Below are 15,592 nucleotides of genomic sequence, written 5' to 3' on the forward strand. Positions count from 1 at the left end.
CAATTTTTTTTTATGATCACTCCGGATTGTCAAGTTATTAAAATATTAATTTGTTTAAATGTTCATTTTACAATATGTAACAAAAAGACAATATGTTTTATTTTACTGCACTTGACTATTGTTGAATATATGTAAATATATCATGGTTTATAATTGGAAGAGGTAAAAGGGCACAGCCAAGGGTAATAAAATCCTTAACAGGGGTGAGCTCCTCAAATGGATGTGATGATAAAGTGTATTCAGTAGGTTGGATTTAATAGTATTGGTTTTGATCTGTGAATATAACAGGTAGTAAGCTGTCTAGTCAAGTTATTTATAGATCTATGTAAATGTTACCTGTATGGAGGTTAACATAAGTATAAAGTAGGCCATGGTATTGTTCTTAAGTTTCTTCTACTGCTTCACTTCTTTCTTACAATATCCTTTCTTTACCTTTAAATTAAGGGACATTACCTATCTTATTTCTTTTCTAAATAAAATTTGGAGTTCATGACCTATAAATTATTGGTTTAATTCAGTAATTTACCCCACATGAAATTGAAATTAGATGATCTGAAGAGAAGATCTCCCCAGCTTATTTGAAAAGGAGGGAATAAGATTTAAAATACATTAAGCTTATACTTATAACTGAAAATGCAGATATCCCTATGATTACAACTGAAAAATTGTTACCACACATTTTGATTTCTGGAAGTCCTACAGCAATTAGTTCAGATCAATCAGATCAGAATTTTGAAAAAATAAAAATAGAACCATTCAATAGCTATAATATATTATGAAACCTGGTTATGAGAAGGCCATTAGAGTAATTACACCAGCTCATTGTTAACAGACATCAAAACACTCATAAAACGAGACATGTAGATTACCTGCTCATCTTCAAAGATATTTAATTACATATTGCTGTCATTGACAACAAAGTCCAGAAAGCTATTAGCCTAAAATGCAACAGTTAATGTGCAAAAAATAACACGATTTCCGCATGGCTGAAAAAGTTTCAGGCTCTCCTAGGGGTGATTTCAATAAAGAAACAAAACACAAAATACAAAGTCAGACCATTATTGTTTGAGATTTATAAACTAAGTGCTAGTTGATCGAGATCTGAGCTCGTTGAGACTGATTAAACCAATTGTATTTTGTTATTGTTTGGAGATTGACTAAGCCTTGGGCATTACCAAGCAGTAACCCCATTATGTAAGAGCTTGTATTGTTTAGTCTTTGGATCACCTGTATAACACCTCTCTGATGAAGAAAATCACACTCCAGCCCACCTACCATGTATTTTGAGAAATCAGTAAACAGAGTGTTACAAAATTCTTTTGAAAAAAAAATCTCAAACAGACCTTGAATGAGTAAGTGACATTTCAAAATCCCAGAATGACTGACTAAACTGTACATAAAAGACAGAATGAATTATTATACTGGTGTACAAGTTTACAATTTACTGATGTTAATTATAAACTACACTCAATTATAAATTAAAGTCAATGTTTGAAATACAATTTGTTAATACACATATTGCTGTTTTGATGTCCTCAGGTACTGTACATATGTATCTCAGAATTTTACATGGCAACAACTTCAGTAGATTCAAATGATTAACCCAACATTTCTATGATATTTTCATTATTTATGAATGAAATCTGCAGGGTTTGCTGAATCAAAGAACATAAGCATCCTTTTGGAATTTTATTTGGTTTTAGAGATACACATACATGCTTAGCAATTTAGAATACCAGGGCTCAAAATAATTCCATGTTAAAAGGGTTGAAAAAGTTTATTTTTCCATTTATATAGACTTTCCTAGTTTTGAAGATTAAATTGTGAATTAAAGATCGTTGACACATGGTGTAGCCTACTGGAAAGTTATTGATGACTCAGAATAATTTAAATTACATTCAGTCAATGGCTTCATCTGTTACAATCCTAGATAACAGTAAATTTATAATTCATTATATTAATGATAGTATAATATGGTGATATATAAACTATAGTTTACATGAATATTTATCAACATGTCATTTATTGGATAAATTATTTTATTCTTAATTACTGTTGATCAGTTTTCTTGTAGTCATAGACTTTTAAGAAGAATAACTTACTGTTCTATGATGTATTGGAAAACCACATATCTTTTTTTTGCTTTGGTTTTATAATTTATAAACTGGGCAATTGAATTGAAATATTGGATGTAGATTGGATGAAGCCATTTAACACGAATCGTTTAAATATTTCTGTCTTGCTTATAAAGAAATGCCTCTCCATTTTGGCCGGCGTTTTAATATCAGATTTTATAGCCTGATTATAAATAATCTCCATATTAACAAAATATTTTAATATTAAAGTTTTCTAATACATGCACTTAATATGTCTACACAGATCATAGACAACTCTCAGTATTAAAATATTTTAGTTTTAAACATTTCCACCCTGATTATAGATAGCTGTCCATTTCAACAGAGAAATGACCCTCTTTCACCCCTAAAAATGTTCTACCTCTTCCAGGAAACATTGAACTCTAAAAGTGGTCCTTTATCAAGTTCGTTGATAGGCTCCCCTACTTACTGGCTCTGCCACAGCATGCTACTTTAGCACTACATGTACTTGTGTTTATGCCTGTGTGAGATGTTTTAATATAGCACTATAGATGATGAAGTGTATGTGTGGTGGTATAATAAAGAGTTAGATGATATTATTGATGTTCTGTACAATAATTATTGATCTACAGGTTTCTTCTATTCTATTGATTATATGAGACGACTAAGTAGACAAACTACAACTCAATAAAAAAAATATACCTCATAGCTCATTCCTTATTGTACCCTCTTACAAAGAACAATAATAAATGGTGTAAATTTCATTCATACAAAAATCCCAGGATCAGGTTTCCAGATTTCCCAATTAAGAACTACAAATGGATGGTATGCTAAAATTTTTAAGGAAATAACATGTAGGTGGAAGGAGTAACGTCAGCAAACCTCTTCAATATATTAATAAATGACAGGAAAAAGAGTTTTAAGTCGTAGGATGTTCATATTGGACTGAATGCTTAAATCAAATATTGATATGACGAAATTCAACCTTGTGAATCCCCGAAGGAAATGAAATTACGCATGAATCTTGTTCATTTAATACCATATTTGGCTATTTTCTTGCTTAAGAAAATGAAGATTTAAAAAAACTTAGGAAATGAACAAAATAACTAAATATATTACGGTACATATGTACATGTACTTAACAACATCTTCCAACTCTGAATTCATTATAAATATTTAACATCAGTATTTTCGTATATAAAATGAACAAGTATTAAATGGATTTTTTTCCTTTACTCCTAGTGGATTATCAGAAGAATTATTGCATTGCAATGGCTTCTTATCTTGTTTATAAGATTAAATACATACATCACATTATTAAAAATTCTTTATGCTCAAAATAATATTAAATATTTATTAAATTCTCCCAACAAAACACATTTACAATCTTAAACAAATTTAAACTGATATAAATTGTCACAACTTTCAAAAACCTTCAATTGCTTTTAAAAGCTGCAGTTTTTCTCATTTTCTTCTCTGCATGGCATATTTATTCTATATTCAATAACAAAAACCTGTCAACCTTTTAGATCTGGGTCACTTCAAGTTGTTGTACCCAAACAAAGTCAATATTTTCCTTGGCTAATAAACCAAGATCATTAGCTCGGAATTTAGCAAAAGGAATTAGAAGAATTTTGCTCTTGCAGTGTTAGTTCTACATGTATAAAAGTTGTCTTAAGTTTCACCCAGAGTTTGTTTAAAGGCCCATGTACATATGTACTTAAGACCGTCAAAAGTTAGCTCCTAAAGAGGAATGAATTAAGTGACTTAATAAAACTACTTAGTGCTTACAAGGCATTTCTGGATTAATTTACTGAGAGATAATTTGAAAGAGATATTCCTGTATGTGGGATATGTGTTCAGAATCAAACTTCACAAAAATGGGACTTCTCCTGCTAAGTAGTGTGTAGGAAGGTTAAAGCAAACAATGTTCTTCATCAAAGTGACCAATATGAAATTGATTGGATAATGACACATTGTGAAATGGAGCCTGTGTCGGCCATATTGGTCCAATCAACTTGTTAATGGCTTTTATTGTAAAACAATATTTACCTTCACAGACCAACACTAAGGTTCAATAATAATTTGTACCAAAGCAAATCTAATCAAATCTTATAGGTCACGGAGACAAGTTTTAATGTGATTACCATTGAGTGAGAGAAAATGGTCCTAATCTTCAACAGAAAGCATTACTCATTTTCTTTGCCTAACTTATCATATTAACACTAAATATTTAACCCGACTTAGTTTAAATAGTACATATTACACATAGACTTGATTAACTAGTAATAGTCCTGTACGTACAGTGCTCTCGAAATGGTAATTTCATTATGTTATTATTAAGTGTTAATGCCCCTATGGTTTATGCAGAACGACTGCAAGTTAGTTGCGCCTCGCTGAGAACATACGCATTATATATTTGTTGTGTGTAGTTCTTCGCTTCACTGATTTTTCGTATATATTTAGTCTGGTTTTTAAGACATCATATACGTTTTCTCATGGTAGACTGTTTTCTTGGGGTGTTTTTTAGAGAAAAGGTTTTAATGTTTTTCAGTCACTATAAGTCACGCAAGTCAATTATATATTGAAAATGCAGACCTATTCTGGGTAAATAAAAGTTCCATCTTTATGAAAGCTTGTAAAGTTTAAAAGAACAGAAATATTTTAATGTCTTTTACAAACATACCCTGAACGGCACCATTTTATTTTCAAATTTATGCTTGCATTGAGTGATTATATTCTCATTGATCGACCAATATTGCAATGCTGACTTTTAAGAAAATAACCTATTTGTGTAGTACAATGGACAAACCAGACATTGGTGTTAATTACTTTCTGATTATTATAAATTTGTACCGTGTCTAAATTTGTTATGAACCAAACAGGTCTCAGTTCTCAGAAATATGAAAATTAATAAAACCAGTAATAGTCAAGCTTGGTTCATGGACATGTATAATATCTTCAGAAACAGAACTGTTTGGACAAAATAACCGAGCCAATGCTAATTAATCCGAAAAAAAAGAGAACAGAAGCCATTTGTTATTTGATGCAAGTCAAGAATGGTTAGTGTTTCTGTTTTGGTCTTTAATTTGCACCCAGACATTTACACCGAGACAATAATTTGCATTTAATTAGGTATTATTTTCAAGAATACTTGGGATATTTTCCGTGTACACAACTTGACCGATTTAGAATATCGTGATGTCAGTGATTCAACATTTTGCAATGGCGGGCGTATTTAGCATCGAGAAAAGATTCGAAACAAAAGAAACAAAGGCGGCCGATTTGATGGGAAGAGATTGAATGTTCAAAGCTTCATTTAAGCTAATTGTCAGGACTAATAATGATTGACGTACAAGTTAAGAGTCTTGAAGGTTGTTATTCCTGACTTAAATCTCTAACAAAGGAAATTAGTCTAGTGTTGGCACTGGGGATTATTATATAGTCTCTCCCTAGTGTAAATTTGTCTGCTCTAAATATCTTGCACTCTTTACTGATATCACCATTTTCCACTTTTTCACTTCCTTTTAATGAGATATTATTACAAAAATATGGACAATGAATCAGAGCTTTATTAGTACCAGCAGTACTATCATTCTAAAGAAATTAGCTGTAACTTTTTGCTTAAAACTATATTGTAATGTGGTTGAAAATTGTCATTAGTCCAGCATTTTAAAAACACTACATTTTTAAGCACTGCACAGGAACTGCATTTTAAAAACAATCTTTTTTTTTATTATATGAATTGCATTTTAAAGAGACTGCCAGCTAAATGCATGTCACAAGTCACAATTCAGAAGATAGATTTAGCATTTTTATAGTAAATTGCCTACTAAAAGGGTAATTGTACTAACAAAAAAGTGCTCAACTGAATTTAGGCATGAAATTGTTTGAACTATTTTATACTTCAGTTTTAAGACCACACAAGTAATAGTTGAGGTGATAATTAGATGAACATGTACATGGTAGGAGTGTGGCTTTTAGCTCTACTAATGAATATAGACAGGTGTTAGCTATAGAAAAAAACACAGAGAAAATAGAGATTTTTTGGGGGGCGAAGAAAGTTTATTTTTCAAAATTCTTTAAGCACATTGATTGAGGCTTGCCATGGTATGGGGAAAAAAGTTAAATTATGTAAGGGAAGGGCTGCAACAACAAGATCCCCCATTCATAGAAAGGGGATACTTATGCATTGATAAAAACAAGGGCCACCCTCCTTCTGAATACTTGGCCGTGGGTGGGGTTTTTTTTTTTTATTATTGTTTGCATTCTAGGCAAAATAAAATCAATGTTCCATAGAATTTCTGAAAATTATGAATTCCATATTTTGAGTGTTTCATTCCATAATCGAAAAAAATTGTTCAAGTAGGACCTTACATTTATTAGATGCCTTGATGATTGTATTGTACATCTGTTTTGCTAAAGAAGCATGAATCATAATTTTTAGAGTCAAGCTGTCAAAAAAACTTTCAAGTTAGTGTGATTTTTAGATCTTTAGCTTGGATGGCTTTGATGATTCATGTGGCACATGTTTGTGAAGAGTGTGGGTATTCCTATTAGCAAAATATATGAGTTGTGTTCTAGAAAAGGTGTAAACAACCTGTCCCTTTTCATTCTGTAGCCAAATTATCTAGTAAACTATAAACGTCACCTATGACCTCATTCAAGTGAAAAGGACAGCCTAAAAGTATCTATGATGAAATGCTTGTGTTTGCGCTCCCCATGTTAAAATTGTCAAGGTAGTTAGAAATTCTAACTGTCAATTCGACACACCTGTTGTGTTTAAACTATAAAAAGTTCAAAAGGTGCATGAAGGCAGGCCATGAGGGTTAAATCTCTCCATCTGTTACTGGACTGAGCAGAAAAACTATAATACATGTATGAATGGTAGAGGTTGATGAAGTAATTAAAAATGGTGGCCAGCTGCTGTCAGTCTGTAGAGCAAGAAGCAGACGTCAGTATGGTGGGAGGGGAATATTGACCCGTTTTATCAATATGTCTGGTTTACTGGGCTACAAAACTACTTAATAAATACCTTTCTTGCTCTTTTCTTTAATCAAATATTATTTTCTGAAATAGACAGCCATCGAATGTTTTGTCTGTGGGAAGTTAAAGGCATTGAGATATAAAAAGATTTGAAAAATTGCACTGTCAATAAAAATATTGACCCTGTTCTTAAATTAAAGTGTTATAAAAAAGGAGAAAAAAATGCTTGGGCTCTATGCCCTTACAGGTAGTATTAAGTCCACTGTACCATGTTACTGTCGGCACATATAATATATCAAAGAAGTGCAAAGCTCTGACTGTTGATCCAAGTCTAAATATCATACATGTATAAACCAGTTAATACCAGTTTTTGTGTGAAGAGACTGGATCATAAAGCATTAGGTTGAATTTAACTGTATTCCTTTCCGGAGAGACCTGATTCTATGATTGAAAAAGATTTATTTTTTTATCCAAACATTTCTCAAAAAAACAATGGGTTTTTGAAATATTTTAGCAATCTTATAGCATCTCCTAGTCTTGATCACTCCAGCACAATTTGCTTCTGGTCAAATCTGTATACAGTGTCAAAGGTCACTGAGTCAACTGGCGTTTTGATCCACTGGTTGTACGTGTCAAAAAGTAGGGTCGCCTTTCCAACCTCGTGGGTTTTCCGGTTTCCTCCCAATGCTGAAGACCCCTACGCGAATGTGAATTATTGAAATGAACTGTGTTAGTCCTGAAATGACCTATTTTGTGTAGAGTAGACATTAAACCCCATTTTTCTCTCTCTCTCTCTCACCATATATACATGGATGTATACATATAGAGTCAATGCTATTTAGACCATTTAGGCTGGAGCATTGGACGAGAAAGTTCATCCAGATTTTCCGGCGTGGTTCTCCCTTGTCAGTGATGCAGGATGGAGGGGTTGACAAGGAAAGCTGTCTAGTCGTTCGGATGGGACGGAAAACCGAGGTCCCGTGTACACATTGGCATGCAAGTAAAAGATCCCTTGGCAGTTGGAATTCGATATATGAGTAGGCCGTAGTGCCGCTGTCCGGGCAAAATTTCCCTCATAGCACACTGTATGGCGTATGCCCGTCTTCATTAGCCCAGGTTAGGAGCAGAACAGTAGGACGTTAAACCCCATTTCATTTCATTTCCATTTAGGCTGGAGCGATCGAGACTGGACATCTATTATCTATACCTTACATGTGGCAGATCAGTGGGAGCAAAATTGAAAATGATATGAATTGAAACAACAGGAGAAATTATTTCTGAATTGAAAGAGCACCTTGAACAAAAATATATAAAGAATTTAATTATTTTGTACTCTTTCCTGGAAATTGTGTTCTTGTGGAATGTTTCTGTAAGCCAATATTTTAAATCCTATTATTATGTATAGCTCTATTATACATTAGCTACACGTATAGACTATTATCACAAGATTAGATTTCTTCTAGAATCCCTATATTCACATTGAGATTTTAATTTGTCCAACCCTAAGCCCCTCAAGCATTTATGTGTAACCAAACACTGAAAAGGTTTGTCCAGGCAATATATAAAGAAGATAAACAGCCTTTCAAAATGTGTTTATAACATTATCTTCTGGCAATAGAAAAGAGAGTATAAAAGTATGTTATGAATTCTTCCCTTGTATGATCAGAAAAAAAGAGGTCTTGTTTGTTCGTGTGTGTTGTTGGCCTGGTAATAAAGGACCTAGAAGTAGAATAGGGGCATTGGTATGAAGTGTGTGACACACGACTTAGGACAGTCTACACACTACCAGTAGTGTAACATAAGGCTTTGTTCAATAATCTTCATTCATAGTCCATCCACAGCCCTACTGAATTAAAGAACCAAGGTATGCGATGTATGCTATGACAACACAACTATGTTGGATCTGTTTGCCTACATTTCTATGGTAGCTTTAATTAATCTACAGGATGAATAGCACTCTATATAAAGCAATGATCATGGAATTTGCTTCAATCAACACCGCTAATAGATATGAATTTTACCTACTCCTTATTTTAATATAGTAATTATACAGAGACCATGACTCCAGAAAATATATATACATACGTGTATGGACTTATACAATGGGTGGTCTATGAGGGAATAACCTTTATTGATAACTTGGAATTGGTTTAATAAAGTGTTTAATATTTAATCAAATTAATGTTAACTTTCGTTCTGTTTAAAGTAGATAATACTAATAATTGATTTAGTAAAATTGATACTGTTCCCGTTTTACATTCTACCTTTGGAGATGGAAATTAGGATTTGGTCCATAACAATATCAGATTTCTTACTGCAACAACATTTATTTAATTTCTATGTCAAAATATCATCCCTGCTCCACTTATGTTAGATATACAGTTTAATGTACTATTGTGTAAATCTTTTAAATTGTAGACAAGGCTTATAATATAAAGTATCTATGGTAATTAACATTTTTCTTTTGATTTCCAAATAAGCAACATATCCACAACTTACATATATGTATTTTTATTTAGGATTGAAAGCTTTTTATGTGTACAAAACCTTTAATTTAATATTTAACATAGGTCCTAGAATTACCATGTTACTGAAAATGTATCACCTCCTTTAAATGAACATTTTAATGTTGTAACAACTTATGTTTAATTATTAACAAAACGTAGGGTAATGGCTTGATGTTATATTTATGTACAATGGTAGTCTTTTGTACCCGTTCGACATCAAACAGACAATGCTGTACACATACAGTTTTATTTTAAACGTGTAGTCAAGTCGGTTTTTAATGAAGGCTCTAAGATGCAAATATTCAATAGATATTTGAAATGAACTAAGTCACCTTTCCTTCATCTACATGTAGTTATTGATGAAAGCAGAATATGCAAATTGAAAACCAGGTCATTTGGATGAGTGCCATCAAGAAATGATGGAAAGAATTAAAAAGTAGTCCGAGAGTGCATGTAGTTTGAGGTCCTATACAAGAAATGTTGTTTTTGACACTGTGCAAAGTTTTCTTCTTATTGATCATGTATATAAATGGCACAGTAAGTGTACATGTTGACTGAGAAGGAACATTGTTTGAACCTGGATTTCAGATGCTGACCAACTTTTGGTCAGTTGTTTTGAACTAGATATCTTCAACCAGTCATTACAGACTTAATTCTATGAATACTATGATAGTATTTTGACACGAAGAGTGCGCCTGCCAAACCTTGGGTTTTCTCAGAGCTCTTCACTTTCATTATTGCAGAATTGGATTCTGGAAACTGAAGCTCCTGGGGAAGTTACCTTGGGGCATAAAGAGCCAGTAGGTGTATCATACACTTTCAAAAAAGCAAGATTCCTTTTCAGTATTAAAGAATCCCCAACCCATGTAGCTATATGGTTGAAATAAAAATCTGTGCATCGGTTTTGAATATTATCTAGAATGTTTATTTTTTTAGGTCAAGATTTAAACTTGTATCACCTGTTAATGAATTAAAGGAAATTTTTTATCAATAAACCTGTTTTCACTTGAAACATGTCGGTTACAAGTACATGGTGAAATATCCGTTTTTATGACTAACAGTAAAAGTATGTTTTTTAGGTAGTTATAGGCCACAAATTGAAACAAGATGGTGCCTAGGATATGTAACTTGTGCTTGTTAATAAACCCTAAACTCAATGACTTCTGGCCTTTATCGCTAGTAAACACAGCTTTCTATTTTTACCCAAAGTTTTTAAATATGAGAAGGGTGTATATTGTTTTATTTCTAACAGTATCTTTACTTAATTACTTACCTCTACCTACACACATATCCTAGTCTATTGTTGTTCTCTGTAAACAATTACAGATGCTTGTAGCGTTTAGTTCGGATTGTAAAGAATATTTTCCAGATATAATGCCATAGACATTATTTTAATCTTTCTATATCTATTTGGCATTTTCATTCATTATCTTGTACAGCTTTAAAAATGCTTGGCTAAAAGTGGGTTGAATTGAGACTTTAATGTGAAATTTGTTATAAATTTTCCTTCTGCATCACTTCATTCAATACCCCCATAAAAATTATCTGTTTATTTTATGACCAGATCTTGTGGGTTATCAAAGAAATATGTAAAACAGTTGTATGAATTACTAGCTCACTTTAAACTCAGATAAAAGTGTGAAAATGTTGGGCTCCTCATTTCTTTATAGCAGGGGAAAGCTTAATAAGATGGCTGGAAGATACATATCGCTGGTTATCTATGGAAAAAATACAAAGAATTCACATAGCGTGTGCTCCATGAATAATATAACCAGGCTTTACTTTATGGAAATGTGACATAGCTTATAAAAGGCAAACCTCTTATTTAAATTTTCTCAGCTAGTTATTTTTGACAAAGGTATCCAAGATCAGAGAATTCTTTGGTGCACTTTAATAGATAATAATCTCTGATCATAATAAAATCATTGTTATCGCCTGACTCTGGTGTTGGATGAAAGAAAGAAAAGAATAACAGGGACCAATATGAAATAAGCAGTTCAGTTTTGTGTCTCGTAAGGTTATAATAAATCACAATAAAAAGGTACATGTGTTGGTAGTTGTTAACAATACAAGGTGTCTGATAGGAGATTGATAACCTTTAACTCATGACTTCTTGCAACATGAGGTGTTCTTTCTTAGTAAAAGTGAGAACATTTTTCTGTTGAGCAACAAGGAAATCTTTAATGTGACCAACTGATAATGGTCTCTAATTAATATCCTGTCAATATTCTTCATTAACTTTTGTAGCAGCATTGTCTGAAAGTTGGTGTTGCACTGTCAGTTGAAGTACAGCTAGGTTGAATCTCATTTCCTATTTTATGATTGGCAATAATTATTATGAATGATTTAAATATTTTGAAAACAATATTCTGTTGAAACTGTTTTCCTCTAAGTTTTATTCATTTTCTCATTTGTCTTTCTGTAATAATTTAAAACACGAGTACAAAAAATATGATTAGCTATGCAAATTTTCCAAATATATGATAAGCTGTATCAGGTGTTCTAAAAAAGGTCCAACATACACAGCCTCATGCACAGTACCTTTTGTTACATATAGCTATGGTAAGAAATAATTAATGCTGACATTGATGTATTTTGTTAAACGTTTTTATGTAGGTATTCTATTTGAATGTTCTACATATTTGTTCCTTGTACAAACCGAACTCCAGACAATGTTAAATATTCATGCCATCTTATATATATAGTTGTATGTTTTACTATGATGAGTAGATTATTTAATGTGATTATTGGCTACCTTCCATACAATAAACACCACTATGATGTGTATATTTTTTGAACTGGTGTAAATGCTACTATCTGCACTGATTGATATCATAGTTTATTATCAATATTGTTTCTTAAACCAAGTGATGAACCATGGGGCGTACAGCAGAGAAATATTAAGATAACAATTTGCAAAAATGTAAATAATAACAATTAACATTATTATTAAATGTACTTGTAGTTTAATCAAATGAAGTTATTATAGTATGGAATTGTGACTATGTTAACCTACATCTATCTGAACCTTCTTGGTGTAGATTATAATTTGTTTTTTGGACTAGGAAGTAGTCCCTAAGTGCTACCCATCTGCCTCTTCTTGTTCTTCTTCATGGGGGTAATGCTCTTTAAAAAAGCGCCAAGGCTGTGCCAATTTAAGTATAATTGACATGAAACTTGGCATGACTTTTCCTTGGACAATAACATATTGATTGACAGACTTTGATTATTGATATGTCAGAATTACAAGATGGCAGGGATGACATCATGCTTGGTTCCTGGTCCATGTATTACTATCCTACTTGTTTGTTTAAAGTTTGGTAAACTAGATACCGTCTTCGGTTACAGATTTGATGTAGATGTTAACATGTTTTTTCCCTGAAAATCATCATGATAACAATAAAAGTTGAATAAAACTGTTGTTGGATTTCTTGAACAAATTATAATCCATTTTGGATTATCTACCTTATAGGTACATGTATGTAGGAGCCAATGTACAATTTACAGTACAACACTTATTGTTCATGTTCTGCATGTGAATTAGACAAACCCATACATTACCAGAACAATTTCTTAGTGTCAACCTGAAATTAGAAAGAAAATTAAAGAAAGTCATAGATTGATTATGAGTCATAGAAAACATTGATGACAAAATTTATGTTTAAATATTTTTTTAAAATTTCATTCCAAATGAAATGGATATTTTTTCTTTATAAAAACACCATAATGCATTACACTGATAATTATAATTATGTAGTGTTACAGTAATATAATTAATTTGATGCTTTGATTTGATTAAAACCATGAAAAATGGTTATGGGCCTTTCAGACTAAATGTCATCATTCAAAGTTGATTCTTGTTATAAAAAAAAGTCCCCTGTTCAATTTGATATTATCTAGGGTTGCAAAGATTTTGATGGGTTGTCTCTGCTCATCATGCAGTAACATCACAAGAAGTGATTAAAACTGGTGTTAGGGTGATAAACTAATTAATCCTGTAAGCTCATTAGATTTAATTAGCCTGCTGAAGGTAGGATGGGTTGTATCTTTATCACTTGTCATTCATAAGTTCATGAGGCTTGAGTTTGAAGAATTTTATTTCCTGTCAGCATTTGTTTCAATCATTAATCAAGGGTTTCTGCTAAGGTCATGGCAGTTATCTTTCATAACATGTAGAAATTGTATGTCTGGCAATTAAAATTTTCAATTTTGAAAATAACCAGTCATTAATCGCCTGCCAGGCAATTACAATCTGTCATTCTAGGAGGACTATATATTTAGGGTTGTTTATTGGACTGCACAGCAGAATTTGACAGGATTTTTGTTCTGTTGAGTCTTACTAACAATCCAAGTTCCGCAAAATCAAGCAAGATAAGGAATATCTAATGTTGATTGTTAGCTCTCATCAACAGTCATAAATGCTGCAATGAAATTTTAAAAATTTGCATTGTTCAGTTCCTGGCATGCCTAAAAGTTTAGGTAAAAGTTTATGATGTTACCATATCCCCCTTTTTTATTTACTACAAGAATTTCATCTTTGTGACCTTTTATAAAACAAAGTCTACAATAACATGTATGTGTTGACAACATTCTGATAACTTAACAGTGGTAATGATCTTTCTGAAACTCAATTTAAGTAAGTTACTGTGTTATACATTGTACATTTCTAGGTTTTGTATTATATAGAAATTTATGGAGGGCCAGTAAAAAAAATGACATCAAAAGGTATGACGAACAAAAGTAGAAAGTGTTAATATGATAAAGTCATTTGTTTGAATAGACTTGATAAATGTGTGCAAGAATTAAAAACTGTTGCACCCGGTTAATTTACTTGATGATTAACCTATTATGTCGGCTTTCATCTCAACAATACTCATTTATAATTCATGCCAACCGTCAGTCTGCATATATCAGTACCTGAATATTTTAACAACAAAAAACAGATAATGTCGGCATAACGTTTACTTGAACCAAACTTTGGGAGTTCAGATTTCTCGATTGGGGAACACATACAATAAAGCTACATAGAAGCTGCTGCATTATTTTATCACTTTGCTTAATCTGAAAAACTGGGGAAAAGCTTTGACAGCTGGGAAAGTAGGATCGCACATACTAAATCAATAGTGACTAGTTTAGGTCTGTTAAGGTAGTTAGCTCAGTCTAACCCCCATTTTATAGCTGGCAATTGTCATGCGCTTCACTGATTGTGGAGAAGAAATGTAAAATATTTGACATGTCGAAATGGTGCCAAGAGTTTAAAAGAGTAAATTGTTCTTCCATTTTCCTACCTCTATTGTTTGATATTTTAGTTGTACTACATGGTATTACATCATGGGGGATGTGCATCATTTATATCAGTATCAATAATAGTGGACGGGTCACTTAAAACAATTGATTATGCCCTGCCCTTAAATCAAAACCATGGAAGCACAATTTCTTTATGATTAAGTTTGCAGATGGCTAGACATTTTAACTACTCTTTTATGGTTAATAGCTTCAGGGTAAATACTGCATGATAAAGCATGATTGTATTTCAGTTGATTAGTTTTAACTAATTGTCTAGATTTGGAATTTATTTAAAGTCTTACAATAGACTTACTACTACAGCTCTACTGGTATTTTATTGTGAAGTAAAAACGAAATTGGAAAAAAAAACCCTGCAGTTCAGTATTGCCTGGAAACTAATGATGTCATGGGGACATTGAAATTAGATTTTACTAAATAAAAACTAAAAAAAAAGATACTTTGTATAATAAAGATGGGTTTTTTGCACTATTAACAAGATTAAATACTCAGTCATGAATTAAAAATAATCTTGGTACTAAATAATCTCTGAGACGTTGATGTGCCATTAACTTTTTTTTCATTTCATTTCTTATCAATCTGTCTTTTTTCTCATCTTTTAAACAAATTTTATTTCTATTGTGTTACAAGGAACTTTGTTGTCTATAAAAATGATAGTTTAAAAGTATTAGTATGGATGACTGCTGGGATGTTTTCAAA

General features: G+C 32.1%; 1 protein-coding gene across 1 annotated transcript in view; it reads left to right on the top strand.

Annotated features, from left to right (window-relative positions):
• LOC126819317 (glypican-5) overlaps window positions 1-15,592 on the top strand; it is a 76,354-nt gene that overhangs the window by 6,269 nt on the left and 54,493 nt on the right. The window lies entirely within an intron of this gene.

This window comes from Patella vulgata, chromosome 1 (genome assembly GCF_932274485.2).
Source record: "Patella vulgata chromosome 1, xgPatVulg1.2, whole genome shotgun sequence".
NCBI lineage: Eukaryota > Metazoa > Mollusca > Gastropoda > Patellidae > Patella > Patella vulgata.